The sequence below is a fragment of the Numida meleagris genome, chromosome 2 (assembly GCF_002078875.1).
Source record: "Numida meleagris isolate 19003 breed g44 Domestic line chromosome 2, NumMel1.0, whole genome shotgun sequence".
NCBI classification, from domain to species: domain Eukaryota; kingdom Metazoa; phylum Chordata; class Aves; order Galliformes; family Numididae; genus Numida; species Numida meleagris.
The window spans coordinates 136,809,975-136,826,019 of NC_034410.1; the positions used below are offsets into that span (position 1 = coordinate 136,809,975).

A 16,045-nucleotide genomic window follows, 5' to 3' on the forward strand; every position below is an offset into this window, starting at 1 on the left:
TGTAGAAAGGAATAACAAATAAAGGGGAAAAATAAATTGCCTTTATGAGGATTTATGCATTGTGTAGTTGTTTCTGATGGTAAACAAACAGAGGGTCTGAGCCAAACATTCATGTGCCTGAAAGTAAGTAGGCTCAGTGGAGCTGTGATGCTTTTATCACACATAATACTCCATAGTCATTCTGTTTGTGGTGCTGCTTAAACTGGAAAATGAACTGCAAGTTTTTATTTCCAGCTTTTGTGTGTGTGTGTGTGTGTGGTGGTGATATTTTTTTTTTCTCAGTCCACTTTCTTTATATATGCTCAAACAATTGCAAGAGATAACTACGTCTGGAAAAACAACTTTGTCCCCAGGTCCTCAGTGTTCAAACCTGCTTGCCCATGAGCAGGACAAAGGGAATCTATCCTGCCTGATGTCTTTACAGCTGTGCATTCCAAGAAGCTATCGATCTTGTTTTACTACTGCGTTTCAGCATTGCCCAGACTTCAATGATCTCTTTCACTGCCGAGCATGCTAAGTCATCTCTTTCTTGCATTTCAGCTTTGAGCTGTCTCTGTGTTAGTCCCTGAAGCACTTATTAACTCCATTAGCAGCAGCAACTGTTATTAACCGACTCCATGCCACCCTTGCAGATTTTCTGTCAGTCACCTTCCCTTGGCTGGGCTGCAATTCCCCGTCTGTGCTTTATTGCCTATAAAGGACTCACTACCCAGGTGGCCAAGAAGGCCAATGGCATCCTGGCCTATGTCAGAAATAGTGCGGCCAGCAGGAGGAGGGAAGCGATCATCCCTGAGTACTCAGCCCTGGTGAGGCCGCACCTCAAGTGCTGTGTTTGGTTTTGGGCCCCTCACTACAAGAAAGACACTGAGGCCCTGGCGCACATTCAGAGAAGGGCAGTGAAGCTGTGAAGGGTCTGGAGCACAAGTCTTATGGGGAGCAGCTGAGGGAACTGGGATTGTTCAGTCATAGAAGAGGAGGCTCAGGGGAGACCTTAATGTTCTCTACAACTCCCTGAAAGGAGGCTGTGGTGAGGTGGGGGTCGGCCTCTTCTCCCAGGTAACAGTGATAGGATGAGAGGGAATGGTCTGAAGTTGTGCCAGGGGAGATTCAGGTTGGACGTTAGGAAAAATTTCTTCTCTGAAAGAGCAGTCAGGCACTTGAACAGGCTGCCCAGGGAGGTGGCGCAGTCACTGTCTTTGGAGATGTTCAAGAAACATTTAGATGTTGTACTGAGGAACATGGTTTAGTGGGAAATACTGGTGATAGGTGGACAACTGGACTGGATGATCTTGGAGGACTTTTGCAACCTTGGTGATTCTGTGAATCTATGATTTGCCTGAGCTTCAGATTTCTGTGAGCTAGTGAGACTAGTTCAGATTTAAACATCTAACTTCTTTGATTTCTGTGATTCGCCAGGTGTCTGAACTCCTAATATAGACAAGGGATGCATGCACATAGCTATCCTCTGTCCATGTATGGTCATCAGCACGGACTGTAAAGGGAACTGCCGGCGACTAACTGACTCAGATGCTTAATTTCCAGATGCGTAAGCTTTAGCAGATGAGTCATAGTCAAAACTACCTTTAAAGTACGAATACACTGGCTTTTCCTAAGATTATACTTCACTTGGACTTACTCTGCTTTTCTGCTGCAGAGTCTGCGTGTGATTTTAAACCTGGTGAGCTGCACACTTACCCTCCATCAGGAAATAAACACACAGGGCAGCAGCATACAGGCTTGGTATGTGGGATTTCAGGTGGCCTAGCAATTTGTGCAGAATAAGGGATCCCACATCTTGTCCTGGGCACACAGCAGCAGGTGAATCCCACAGTTCAAACTAATTTCAACATATTTTATCCTGTTCTTTTACACTCTTCACTTTCTAATTTATACAGAACAGAAACTTATTTTGACAATCCAAATTGTTATCTGAAGAACACTGTTGTTTTTTTTTTCCAAAACTAAATATTTGGGCCAGAGAAAAACAACAAACAAACAAAAAACCAACCACAAATAAGCCTTTGTGTATGGACCATAGCTGGGAGAGAATCAGATGCTTTTCTGGGAGTTGCTAATCATGACCATAGGAGCTATTTGTCGAGACCACGCACTGTTCTTTTGTTTTATTGCTACTTACAAATGTGATTTTTAAGCGGCTTACAAAATTACTCCTATAAAGTGTTTGAAAGCACATTATGCTCAATAAAAATAGGTGGTAATGTATACACAATACTCCAGCCATAAGGCAGATATTCACCTGTAAACTTACTAGGGATACGGTATTCTACAGAGAAGAAAACTGGAGATTGCAGTACCAGCTGAAAACACAAGTGGAATCTCGAGAAGTTTTGCTCTTGGTGTTGGTGTAAGCAGAACAGTTATGATTAGTAACAGTGGTAATGTCAGTCATCACAACACAATTCTCCCAGATTTCTGCCTCTTCTATTTATACAAGCTAGTTAAGTGATTATATAAGGAGGAAGAACAAACTCTTCAATACATAGGGCAAAAACATGCAGTCTGTATTCACTTGAGCTCACTGAATGTATCATCTCTATCTGCAATTCTATAAGCTTTCCTTTTCTCTTTTTAAAAGAAAAATACAACAACAACCAACAAAAACCACAACTGCACAAGCACAGATCTCACTGAACTTGATATCTGAGACTCTGCTGTTTCACGTGGCATATATGCCATAAAACCAGGATACGAGATGAAATTTTTCCAGAATAAACAATCCAAAGTCTAGTAAAGTACAAAGACTTTTTTTTTTGTAATTAAGTAATGTATATCAGACCCCACAAAATGTACGTGAAGTTTCAGAGCAGGAGAATGTTGGACTCTCAACAATAGAAACTGCCTCTGGTTTTCCACAGTAGTGAAAGTAGCAGTTGTTGCTTCCATGGATGGGTGATTTTATTACCAAAAGTATGGCTGGCCAATGATCTATAAACACAGATAGAGGATTTTGGGGATAGAGTACAAGATGAGCAACTGATTAGCACATCTACAGACTGGAAATAGAGAATCAGCACTGGGGCTTGTAACGTACATTCTATAAATATTTTCAAGTGTTTTATCCTATTCATGATAACTAGAAACCTACATAAAAAAAGATGACTGTTGTGTAAACTTCAGACTTGAAATCTCAAAAATCCCACTTGACTGCATCATGAGAACTGCATTAGAACAACTAGTGCTGGCCCAAGCTGAAGCTGTAATTACTCTGTGGAAGGAAGACCTTTACACTGCTTGCACACAACGATCAGGCGTGCTTAGTGTTGCAGTCCTCATCAGCTAGAAATGATGTTAGGGGGATCCTCTGCACACCTGAAGATCAGATGGCAACTGAGACACCAGGAAGGAAGGGCTTTGTGTACCCTTAACTTAATTTTGAAGGTCTGAGCTACTTACAGAATAACCTGGTATTACATGTGCCAGTTGTCGCTTTACAATTGTATGCGTATTACTTATAATCAAAGCATAAATTAAGGTTCCTATAAGCGGTTTGAAGAAACTTTACCAAATTTCCAAACTATCTAGATAGTCAAAATTTTCAGCTCAGTAGATCTCAGCATTTGATCTTAAATACAGATCTAAGACTTAACAACTGAGATAAACTTACTACCACACATGCTGTAATAAATATTTGACAAAATCAGGATCAAAGGATTATTTTTTAATTACGATAAGGCCCTGCAAGCCACCCTGAAAATATAAAATTCATGAAATTGAAGTCTATACCCTTTTAAGTCTCTATTACTCTGCTATTATGCAATAAAAGCATCTTACTGTAAAAGAAAACTTAAGGTCCAGGAAGGTAATGGAGAAAAAAAATCAAATATTCATGTACTCTTAAGAGAACTCCATGAGAGTAGAACACAATCAGCCAGGATCATCTAGACGTCTGCAAACTCTCATAAAACACAAAATTATGTATAAAATATGCTACCAAACTTGTTCTGATATCTGCTTGTGGACACACTTTACCTCTGGGCACGTTGTCTCTTGTTATGGAAGACCAGGCAGAAACTTCTTGGTTTTTCTGTGCCACTGTCAGCAAACCATCAAGAGGGGAATCTCTCAATAGCAGATTTAACAACTGAAGAAGAGTTACAGCCTGAGTAGCATTCCTTCATAATAAAAAAAAATGAGTGAATAAAATCACCTCCATGTACAGAAAGACATTCTATGAGGATCCAATCACACATAAATTAGAGAATTAATATCAGATAGGTAAAATTCTGTGGGTAGAATTATGGGAGAATATACATATTCATGAGGATATAATACACAAGCATCTGTAAGGATTAAATTACTAATGTTTTATTTGTCTTCAGTGATTCAAAATAGCTGCAGAATTATGATTGCTGCAGGTGCTGCAAATGTGGGGGGGAATTAAGCTTTGTGCCAGAGAAGTCTGGCATTGACGGTCCTATCAACAGCCCAAGATGGAAACCATTATGAAAAACTGGTGATAAGAACATGCAGCAACCAAGGATTTACAGGTGAATTTTCCTCTTGCTCTTCTGATAATACATTTCTATAGCACTTTATACTTTCAAAGAGGTGGATTAACATCAGTGAATTAATTCTCAAGATAAGGAGGTACTTCCACTTCATCTTAAATACTGAAAACACCAGTAGCAAATCACTGACACATGACCTGCCCAAGCTCCTGCACTGCATTTGACACTTACTCCATCAGTTCCCTTTCCATCATTCTCTGCTGCAGCACTCCTGGGTCACCTGCCTGCTGCACAGCTACATCATCACCCTCCTGCTTGCTGATCCCACAGGCTGCTGCTGGGAGCTGCCCACCAGCAGTTTCCTGCATCTCTATCAGCTGCACCTTCTGAGTAGTGACTGGTGAACCACCCTGCTCTGCAGCTGCAGGCAAGCTCAGCTGTCTTGTTATGCGATAGAGCTCCCATATGGGGTCAGAAGAAGTGCTGGACATACCTGACACGGAAAATCTACCCAAATAGCCAGGTTTGGAAGTACTTCAGCTAGTTCTGATTTTAGAAGCGTTGAAGCCCCACTGTAGGTCATGTTTCAAGCAGCTTGAATTGGCTTTAAAGCCTTCTAAAAATGGATTTAAAAAAAAATACCTAAAAATCAAAGCCGCTTAAAGCTTTGTCTGCACAATAGCTCCAAGCAAGTTTAAAATTGTGAAAGCACCTCCCCAGTGCGTGGCATCTTTTTAAAAGCTGTTAGCAGCAATTGCGTCTGCCCTGAAGTCTCAGCTTTGCCTTAGCCTCTGCTGAGCCCGCTAGGGGCCACCACCTCTCTGTGGCAACAAATAGAAAAGTAAGAACAAACACAGTGTGCTGTCATTTGGGTGGTCTTTAAAGTATCCCGTTCACTGAAGTATGCTTGAACCTATGCATCAACATACAATATTTATGTTAATGCTGAATATTGACGAACTCTGCTCATCTCCTTTTATCCATTTATATATCTACCAATTAAAATACTTCCTAAAAAAAAAAAGATCAATCAGCATAAAGACATCTCCGCCATCCTTAGAAAGGGCAAAATTCATTCCAGCCACGCAGAAGAGCTCTGTGCAGGCTGCATACAGTCTTGTTAGCTACACAAAATCTACCTCTGCTGAAATACTCCCTCTCAGCTGGTTACGCAGAATCCTGTAGCAAATTTAGATCTAAAGCCCATCTCCAGGCAGTGATCCAGCTATGCTCAGCGTGGCTTTCCTCGGAACTGTGGCAAGGTTAAAGCGCAGCTCCTTGCTGAGCTGCCACAAGCAGAACCCAGCTAGGAAGAAACAGGATTGCTCTGGGGGAAAGGGTGACATGGAGGAATGTGTCTTAATCGCTTCACTCTTTTTCAGGATTGTCAGGCTGAGTTTTGCATTGTGGAATATACAAAATCAATCCTGGATGAGCAAGGGATAGATACAGGCAAAGGAGGAGCAGTTTGCAGAAGTGTTCTTGAAAATCACCATGTTAAAAGCTGTCAGCCATCTCCAAAGAAAATGCTTATCTACGGGCAACGCTAATAAATGCAAACAGCATGCCATATGGTAATGCTCTCAGCCAGACTTTTTGCTGGCAGAAAGTTTGGAAATTCCCCTCTTCTTCTTCTTCCCATTTACTTTAAAAATTTCCTCTTCATCTGACATTTGTTATGCCTGTAATAAAAATGAGGGAGGCTCTGGAGAGAAAGAACATACATACGTGATTGTTAATAGAGATTTTCCACTGGGTTATTTTTGTGTAATCATGTGATGGTGATTTGTAGACCACAAAGCTCTGAAGACCTTTTCCTCCACAGATGTTGGAGAAGTCTGCATTATTCTACAGAGACCAGCAGCTGCTGCATACTGATGCTGGCATTTCACTGCAGCCAAGGGAATCACAGGCTCAGATACAATGAACTGTCTGTAGAATTTCATTTCCAAACCGACTAGTCCCTGTGCTTTTCTTAAATTTCAGATGAAAACTACACTGATTACCAGAACTTCTATGTCTTCGTGCAATCATTTGAAATAGCATACATAAAAGTCTGCATCACTTCATGAACTTGTAAAAATAAGTCATTTAAATAAAAAAATCAGTTACATGAATTTAAAAGCCCTTCCAGGCTGCAAGTGCACACTGCTGGCTCCTATCAAGCTTTTAATTCACCAGAATTCCCAAGTGCTTCTCGGCAGGGCTGCTCTCAATGAGCTCTCTCAGTCTGTACACATATCTCGGATTGCCCTGACCCAAGTGCAATACTTTGCACTTGGCCTTGTTGAATCTCATAATTTTCACTTGGACCCACTTTTCAAGTCTGTCCAGGTCCCTCTGGATGGCTTCCCTTCCTTCTGTTGCATTAATTGCACCACTCAGCTTGGTGTTGTCTGCAAACTTGCTGAGGGAGCACTCGATCCCACAGTCCAGGTCACTGATAAAGATGTTGAAGAGCACTGGTCCCGAGGTGGACCCCTGAGGGACACCGCTCACTGCCACAAGTGCAGAACAAGAGTTATTGAACTCAGTTTCTTTCTTCACGTACCTGTCCCCTCACTTCTTTCATCTGTGACTATGGGTGTCACTGTGCTTCCTACCACCCACACTTTCTAAACTGGGTGGCATTTGCTTACTCCTTTCTTTGGAATGCTTCCTTTTCACTGTCATCTTCATTAAAATCAAAGTTCTTATTCTTACATCACAGCCATGCAGGAAGGCCTGTTTGGTTTCTTTACCCCTTCTTCTTACCTCCAGTAACGATCCCAATTCCTTTTTGTCTTTTCATTCTCAAAATTCAGGTCTCATTATCAAAACTTAGGGAAGAAACTCAACCAGCACAGCATGGTGACCCACTGCACTCAGAGTTCTGGCCTGCAGCATCAGGAGAAACAGCTGGATTCAGAAATACAATTCAATTTGATTGCATGGTCAGCCAAACACATACCCAGGAAATAAGTTACAAAACTGAAGATCTTTGTGGCTACAAATATTTTAGGAACATCAAACTACCGCTGAATTATTTTGATGTTGCACTTGACATTCCGTGTTATTTTTGCTAGTTCTGGAGGAGGGAAGATGGTAAGGGGGAGTGAAACCTACTGTCAGTATTTTTCCTGTGAGGTTCATGCCATCTTTACCATTAACTGTCTGCAAACACTCTTAATTTTGAGATAATTGCTTTACTGTGCATTGTATGCTGAAAGGAGTAGTACGCTTCTGTGCAGATTTGGTCCTTTATTATGAAACTCAGAAGCATACTGTTGGACCATGTGATGGATTCGGACTTGCTGTTCTCTAAATTCCCTTGCCTTGGGATCTAGGCTAATGTTGGACTACCACTGCCAAATTTGTTCTGGACTCATCAGAATCAGAAAGACCCCATTAAAATACGGTTGTTCAGGTTACATTTTTGATGTTGCAGAAGGATTCATTAGCACCTCAATTAAATTAAAACCCAAAAGAGGAATTTTGATTACATCTGGAATTGAGACTGTTAAGTTTTATCTTAGTTCCAGTCTGTTTTTAGGACACCCTCATGGGGAAAGAAAAGAAAGCAGTTTTCTCAAACTTTGCTGTGGATATTCAGCTTCATGGATTCTGAACTGGTGGAATGTGCTCCTCAGTGTTCACTGACAGATGTACCACCTACTGCACTAATGTTCTCCAGATCTCTTCTATTACCCAACATGAATTTCCAGTGTCAAAGTCAGTGATATAGTATTAGCAGCTCAAATGGTTTAAAAGCAATATAAAAACATAGCATTTAATACTAATTCATTATTTCTACTAGAAGTGGCTTTATGCTAATTTCTGGAAAAGAAAAACGGGAACTTAAATATGTGGCATTATATTGGATAATATCTGCGGTATAGGGGAGGCTTCCATGCAGCACTCTGCAGTAATGTTATACATAGTAAGCTGAGGTTAGCTAAGGTACAATGGAGAAAGACCACTGCACTCCATTCAGCCATCTCAAGAGGCTGAGGCTGCTGCTTGCTTCTGCTCTGACCCCAGGTGGGGGGAGCAGAGACATCAGAGCAGGCAGGATCATAGCCTGATGCCATTCAGATCTCGATCCAAGACTCCAGTCACTGGGAGAAATAAGGGGCTGGGAAGGACTGAAGAGATGCAGAAACTGGTGTGGGTATATCTAGAGGTGACCAGCGAGGACAGGTCATTCCACTCTTCAGAAGGAATCTGGCAGACCAGTGTAGACACAGTTAATGACGCATCTGTCAGATACTTTGGTATCCTCAGCCAGCAAAGCCCAGGCAGGCAGTGCAGCTGCAGAGCACCGTGCACGCACTGTACATCCGCAAGCAGCTAATGACATTGGTTGGCAGCCCCGGAGCCCAGCCCCTGGGGAATCACCTCGCATGTTTCTCTGCCTTTGTTTTATTTTAATTGCCAGTAAAGCTTCAGTGAGAGTTTGGCTTTCTCTTATGTCAGTAATCCAGGCCAATCAATGGTTCTTGCAACATCTGATGAGGAATTACTCAGATCTGTGTGCAGCCATTTTGCTGCCCTAGAGGAGAGGAGGACTCTGAAGTCTCTCAAATGACATGGAATACATGCCCACCAGGAATGTCGCAGAGCTGAAGCTGCAGCCCACATCCTCTGCCAGGGAAACCACCTTGCCAAGCAAGAAGTAAATGCCAGCTTGGAACCATCGAACAAAATGAGCAGTAGGAAAAGAAGGAGGCACTAACACAGAATGCTACCCCAGTGAATTCAGTTGCAAAGTTCTCATTCCTTCAAGAGGCCAAGATTTTATCCTTTGCACTCAGCCACGGGAATTTATCATCTTAAAGTGATTAGGAGAGGCCGAGCAATCACTTTTGATAGACCACAATGAAGTAAATGAATCTTAAAAACCTGCTGGCTCCCACCTCTTCCTATAACTGCTTGCGTAAGCTAATCTCCCTGATTCACTTAAGTGAAGATTAAAGAGGGCTAATAGCTAAGGAAAGAGTTTTTCCTTCTCTTCCTGCTTACAGTTCAGCTTCTTTTATTACCTTATTTATCATCTCTAATGATGTCGAAGCACACATAGAAGCGGGGGACATTTAGGAGACAGAAAATTGTTCCTTGCTTCGACCATGGAAGCAGAGGTGATAATGTGTCCCAGAACAGGAGCTTAATGGACTTAGCTGCTGCAATATTACTTTTCAGGGAGAGGGAAGTGAGAACAAGAGGTTTCATACTGCTAATTGCTTAAATAATGTGAAAACTAGATGAGTTTGAATATAGCCTGAATGAGGAACTGTGCAGAAGCAAGGAAAGCAAATGACACACTTTGATTCTCTAACATATAAATGAAAAGCTGCTAGTATTTGGTGATAGGAGGTATCAGTATATTAAAATTTGTAGCAATGGTTGGTAAGAAGCAAAACCAGCTCTGTGTTATACAACATTTCCTGCTGTATTCTGAATTCTTGCATACGGACAGGAGTGTTTGGCTGAGAAGAGAACAAATCCATATTTACCATGTGCAGATACTTACCATATAAAGCAGATGTTTTCCTTGGAAATGAAGGGTGAAACATCTCTCCACATAAATCACAGGGAGTTTTTCTTTCAACTTCAATGAAGCAATCTAAAGATATTAAGAGATGAAGAAAATTAGCATAATCAGATCATGCTCCTTAATCCCCCTAGTCCAGCCCAGGAACATTCACTGTATGTTATTGGTTAACACTTCTGTCTGGGCCAGGTTCTTATGACCTGTAATTTCCCTATTCCACTGACTGTCTTAGTTGTCAGATAGCTCACAACACGCATCTTGGATTTTAAAGAAAGATGCACTACATGCAATACATATTTTAAAAGTATATTGAGTATAATAGAGAAAGAAGAGCACAGTGCAGTGTGGGAGCTACAAAGGGAAATGCTTTCAAATCTTTTATTTTCTGCAGACATTAAGTACCTACGTCTTTGATTCCTTCCTTTAAAAAAGCACTCAGATCTGGTAGTGACTGGAGTGATGACCAGGATGGAGGCCACTGATGGATGGCAGGACTGAAGAGCACAACAGGACGGCATGGAGCAGTGATTAATTTGAAAACTAGGGAATCTTCTGAAAGATAAAATGTTTCCATCAGCACAAGCACTGAAGGCTCAGAACTACCACTACAGGTAAGAAAATCAACTTCTCTTACGCAAATATTTATGTTTAAGTAATGCTTGGTACCTGTCACTGTAGTGTTTAGACCATGTAATCAGTCCATAAACTCCTCTTGGGAATTGTTTCAAACACAAGAGCTGCACATCCTATCCATCCGTTCAGTCTGCGGCTGAACTTCCACCAGCTGAGGTGAATGGCCTGCGGGTAACTTCCATCTGGAACGAGCTGAACGTGCATTGTTACGGACTTTGTAGCGCATCCACAGCATTACTGAGACAGAATGGGACTCAAATTACTGTTATTAATGAAATGCTTGCTGATGCAGTAAGAGAAAGTGAGTTAAATGACATTGTACTTCACATTTTCTCTCGAGAGTTGAAGAAAAACTTAGAAATGATTCAGACAGTTCTACCTGGCTTTATGTCATTAAACAGAAGTGATGCCAAATCTCTGAAAACTTTCTCCGTTTGCTATGGACTCAGCTAGTTTAAATCAATTTCTTTAATCCCACTGAACTCAACAGCCCAACAAGAGCTGGTAATTTGGCCACATGGCCCAAAGCATTTCCATTTAAAGATAAATAAAGAAATGGATATTATTCCAATACACCAAGTCTGAAAGAGGAGAAGGTAAAAACAGAGTATATTATGCCAGTTGCTGAGACAATAATCTTAACAGAAAGGGAATATTGATTAAATTTCGCAATGTAACTTGGCAGGAACAAGAACAGGTCGTTTGAAATGGCTCTGAGAACACAGAACAAGCATGAAATAATCTACCCACAGTACTGGTGGTCCCAGCATACCTATCAATCATTTCTCTGGGGCCCATTTATAATTCTTGCAGATGTTGTCTTCTAAATACAAGAAAAATATTCCAGTCATGATAGCTTCTAATTTAAACTGGCTTCTGGAAAAATTAAAATTAAAATTAAATAAAGCAAACAAAGCATTACAACATTTGCAGGAAAGACAATAGCAAAGGGATGGGGCACTCAGTCCCTCATAGGCAGAGAAATGACTGTAAGAGCTGTAGTGTACCCAGGCTTTTTCCATGCCTTCTTTCTCCTCCTCCCATGATCACCAACAGTGTGTGTGTGTATAAGTACAAGCCAGTCAGACCATAAAACACTTTTTTTCCCATGAGGAGCTTAGCCAAAAGGGAATACAGGTGTTTTAAATACTGTTCTCACATCAGTATTCCTTCCAGTTAATTTTTTTTTTTTTGTGGAAACACTTTAACTGTTACTGTTCCAGCTGTGATGGAGATTATTTTGTTTTATATAAATAATTCATCTACATAAAATCCCTATATTCTTCTTCTCTTTATAACTATTCTATGTTTTCAACTCACGCTCTACATGTGTTGTCAGGAACAAGTAAAGATAATGGAAAATTGATTGAGGCTGCTAGCATCTATAGTAACAATCATCATCATATGTGAATCACAAGGTTTTGAGACATAGATGATGAGAAACAGTAGAAATGTGTTTTCAGAGAATGTGCACCATGGCTCCATGAGGTTCTGTGCATGATCCCGTCCTCTTCCTCAGCAGTTTCCCCAGCAGTGCAGATGTCAGTCAGTTCAAACTGAGCCAGAAAGCACACCCAGATGACCTCATCAAAATCCTGCTAAAGCCAGCGCAAGTGCTCTGCATTATCCCCTGTTTGGAAGGATTTCGGGGATGGTTGACCAGAGAGACTGTGACTCATCCAGCAGCATTACAGACACAGTGCCAAGGCACCTAGGAGCAGCAGGAGGGGGCATTCAGGAGGCAGAGTTGGTCCTGGCACCATCCACTGCAGCTTTGGAAAGGTTTAGCAAAGCGCTCATCAGTGGGAGCAAGTCCTGTTTAATCAGACTCTGGGTAGGGACCAAGGATTTGGCTCAAAAAGGAGAACGGGGCATATTTTTTCACTGACAGTATAAATAAAGATCCTTTTATAAGAACTGTCATGCTAGACAAATACGTTTTCTGTAGTAGCTGCTATCTACAGACTTTTTGCATCTGGGGAAAACTGATGCAAAACTGATGAATAATCTGAGGCTGCGATTCCAGGAACATTTCTTCAAGAGCAGAACTGGCACATGGTTTGTGTGGAAACACTGAGCTGGACCCAGGAACTGTCCAGCCCGTGAAAGGGAAACTTTGATTCCTTTCAGATTTTTTGCCAGCAGGATCCCTTTTCCATTTCAGTTTACCATGAAATGATGCCATGTAGCTTCATACAATGTAATACATCATAGCAGCACAATGCAAATGTTAGAAAGACTCCATCATTTTCTATGTAAATATTATGAATGTTCAGTTAATACTCTGAGGCAAATTATTAAAATAAATGTGCATAGTAATTTTGAATCAGTTCATCACCATATGCTACTATCAGTAATACCAACATGCTAAATGAACTGAAGTCAATACCAACTATCCATATTCTTGCCCTTCCAGGATAAAAGTTATAAGGAGTGTTCCTTTTAGGTATTTCTATACCCTGCTGTTAAAAAAAACCATCAGTGGCGGAATTTCCGCAACTCACATGGAAGCCCATCTCAGTGCTGAGCTGCCTTTCTAGCCTGAAAACGTTCTGTGATACCAACTGAATGATCCTTCACTGCATTTTCTGCCATCCTCTTTCTGTCCTGCCCTCAAAGGTGATGCAGACAAGGCAGTCACCATGGGACTTCCCCCCACCGCCCCAAAAAAATCTACTGGTAAATGGACATTAGTGGGCATGGTGGCGATGAGTCGATGTTTGGACCAGATGATTTTAGTGGTCTTTTCCAATCTAAGCCTTTTGTTTCATTTTTTATTCGTGACAATCCCAGCTTCTCACAATGTGCATGTGGAGCTCAGGCCAATAAACTCTTAGTCATAATGAAAATATATGGAAAAAGCACTTTCCTTTCTTTATGGTATATTCTGTTTTTATTGGTCTTTTTTCCCCCAAATCTTTCCCTCCTCTTTAGCTCCATTGTAAGTAAAGTGATTGTATAGACTGGAGTGTTTGTACAGCATCAGTGTTGTGGAACACCCTAGCAATGACTGATGACTTTCTACAGGGCATCAGCTCTCTGTGGGCCTGTATGGGAATGTAGCCCTTGGGTGACCGGGTCCAGGGATGCCAGTTCGAGTGTTAGACATACTGACATAGCACACTGCTGTGCCAGCGCGTACAGTCACCGCTGTGGCTTAGTGTTTGAAGGTCACAATTAAAATGTGCATAGATTTAAGCCCACAATAACCCTCTCCAAAAAAAAAAATTGCCAATGGCAGTGGGAAATATTTTGAGCCTTTTAATTTTCTGTTGAAAATGCACATCCAAATTTGACCAAATTCTTCTTTTAGGACTCTTGGATTCCTCACTAGTAGCAACTTTTCACATGGCTGCACCTTCAGTCCCACACAAGGCTTATTGTACCCCAGCGAACGATGACTTGGACAGAGTTATATACAGTTCTGTGACATTTCAGCTGGACTACAGCCATTTAACCTGTCTAGCCCTTGAACCTTTAACAAATGTCTATGTAATATTACCTCATGCCTTCAGATCACGTCCTTTGCTCCCTATGCTAGTCTCTGTTATAAAATATAATTACATTCAAGATCTCTGTCCTTACCTTTAGGGGAGTCTGTAAGCTGTGCCGAGGATATCTGAAAGATCAGCAAAAGCCTACAAATGAAACTCACTGCCAACAAATCAATTCTCTAATAAAGTGGAGTATCTTAAAATGACAGTGAAGTTTCTTTGTCTAGAAAGTTACTCTTCTTACAGTCGTGGTCTAAACCCATGAATTAGAAGTAAAAGGAACTGTCTGCAGTTCTGGAAAGGATTCAGAAATTGCTGGTCTTTGATAGCTGAGAGTGGAAAGCATTAGCTCGTAACGCAGCATCTAAACTCATCACATGCTTAATCCCTGAACCTACCCGTGCCAAAGTTATGGAAGGAGGGAAGGAAAGAGCAACAGTCCAAATAATAATAATAATAGTACTACTAGTAGTAATAACAGCAGGTTATAATTCAACTCAGTATGATTTCATAAGGCAAGAAAAGACATGTGCATGCTGGATCAGAAAGCCCAGTTTTGGGAGGAAGTGTTTGGTAGTAGTTGCAGTCTAATTGTGTGATTCTGCCATGGCTTTCTCAGAATTTCTATTACAGAGGCTGACAATAAATGCAGGGCAGCACAGGTAATCCCAGAACTGTATTGCATCACTTGGAAGCGCGTCCTACGTCAGCAATGCCAGTGGGGCCAGTGGGGCGTGCCTCCCCCTGTACACATGCAGATATCCAAACCCTGTCATCCTTTGGTATCTTATAGTTTAACCATTACGTGGCCAATAAAAACAACGTTAACGCCACGAGTCTTGTCCATGAATTGTTTCATTCTCCAGAACACCTGCCTGCTTGGCACACTTTCCTTCCTCCCACAAAACACGTCTGCCATCTTCTGGCCAGGCCACCAAGCATCGGGGAGCTGGCTGGAAGCGCACTGTGAAGTGCCTGTGCTGAGTGGGCTTTTACAGCAATCGATCAAGTGAGCAGGTTGAAATTTAATTTTGCTATGGGACGTAATGTTTGTCTATTACAGAAGAATTTAGCTTTCAGGCTGTGCAAAACTACTGTCTCTTCTCAAACAGATTTGCATGACCTTTTATTTTCATACCTATGAGTATCCTGAGGGTTTCATTTATTCCAACTCTAAAGGAGATATTCAGCTGAAGTTGTCATTATTAAGCTGGTTTTACATTTAAATCACAAGTTTCAGTGGCTTTTTAGGAAACCAATATTGACTAAAACTGGAATAATGGTTTTCATGAACATTATTAAATACAAATGTTGCAGCAGAACGTGGAGCTAAGCAAAGTTCATGTGGTGTCAGATTCCAACACAGATATTTGAGGTGGCTCTAATTAAAGCTGATGTTAGACTTGGATATAGCCTTAAGAAGCTTCAAGGTACAAGCTTTAGGTACAAGAACTACTGGCTGAAATTTCACAGCCAGCTACACAGTGCTCTGGATTGCATGCTCATGAATACTCCCATCAAAGTCTTGATTAACCCAAAATAACAGAATGCTGATTATGGGTTTTTTTTTTCCTAGATTAAGGTCATCCTGTAGGAAAAATCATATCAAAATAAAAACCCTTCACATAGCAACAGTACATTAATAAACCTGAGAGGGAAAGGAGGACAGGCTGTGATGTTTTCAAAACAGGACACTGATGTGGATGCTCTTTTCAATATCAAATGTACACAGTAAATCTTTGTAATATACGCATATAATCCACAATTTACAATGTTCAGTTCCTCCATTTTAATCTATAGAACTGGTACATAAAACAGAATTTCTGCACTCCATATTGCTTGTAGTTAAGAGAGATATTGTGGGAACTGGAACCATCTCCAAGAGCATGCAAATAATTTGTTCAGACTAATTTCAGCAC

General features: G+C 41.1%; 1 long non-coding RNA gene across 3 annotated transcripts; it reads left to right on the forward strand.

Annotated features, from left to right (window-relative positions):
• LOC110394285 lies at positions 1,015-14,308 on the forward strand. 3 transcript variants are annotated; one of them, XR_002435520.1, is made up of 3 exons: positions 1,015-1,056; positions 10,432-10,610; positions 14,224-14,308. It is a non-coding gene; the product is annotated as an uncharacterized LOC110394285 (long non-coding RNA). The 3 variants fall into 3 exon arrangements; XR_002435518.1 differs by lacking the exon at positions 14,224-14,308 and adding an exon at positions 12,152-12,652; XR_002435519.1 differs by lacking the exon at positions 14,224-14,308 and adding an exon at positions 12,155-12,652.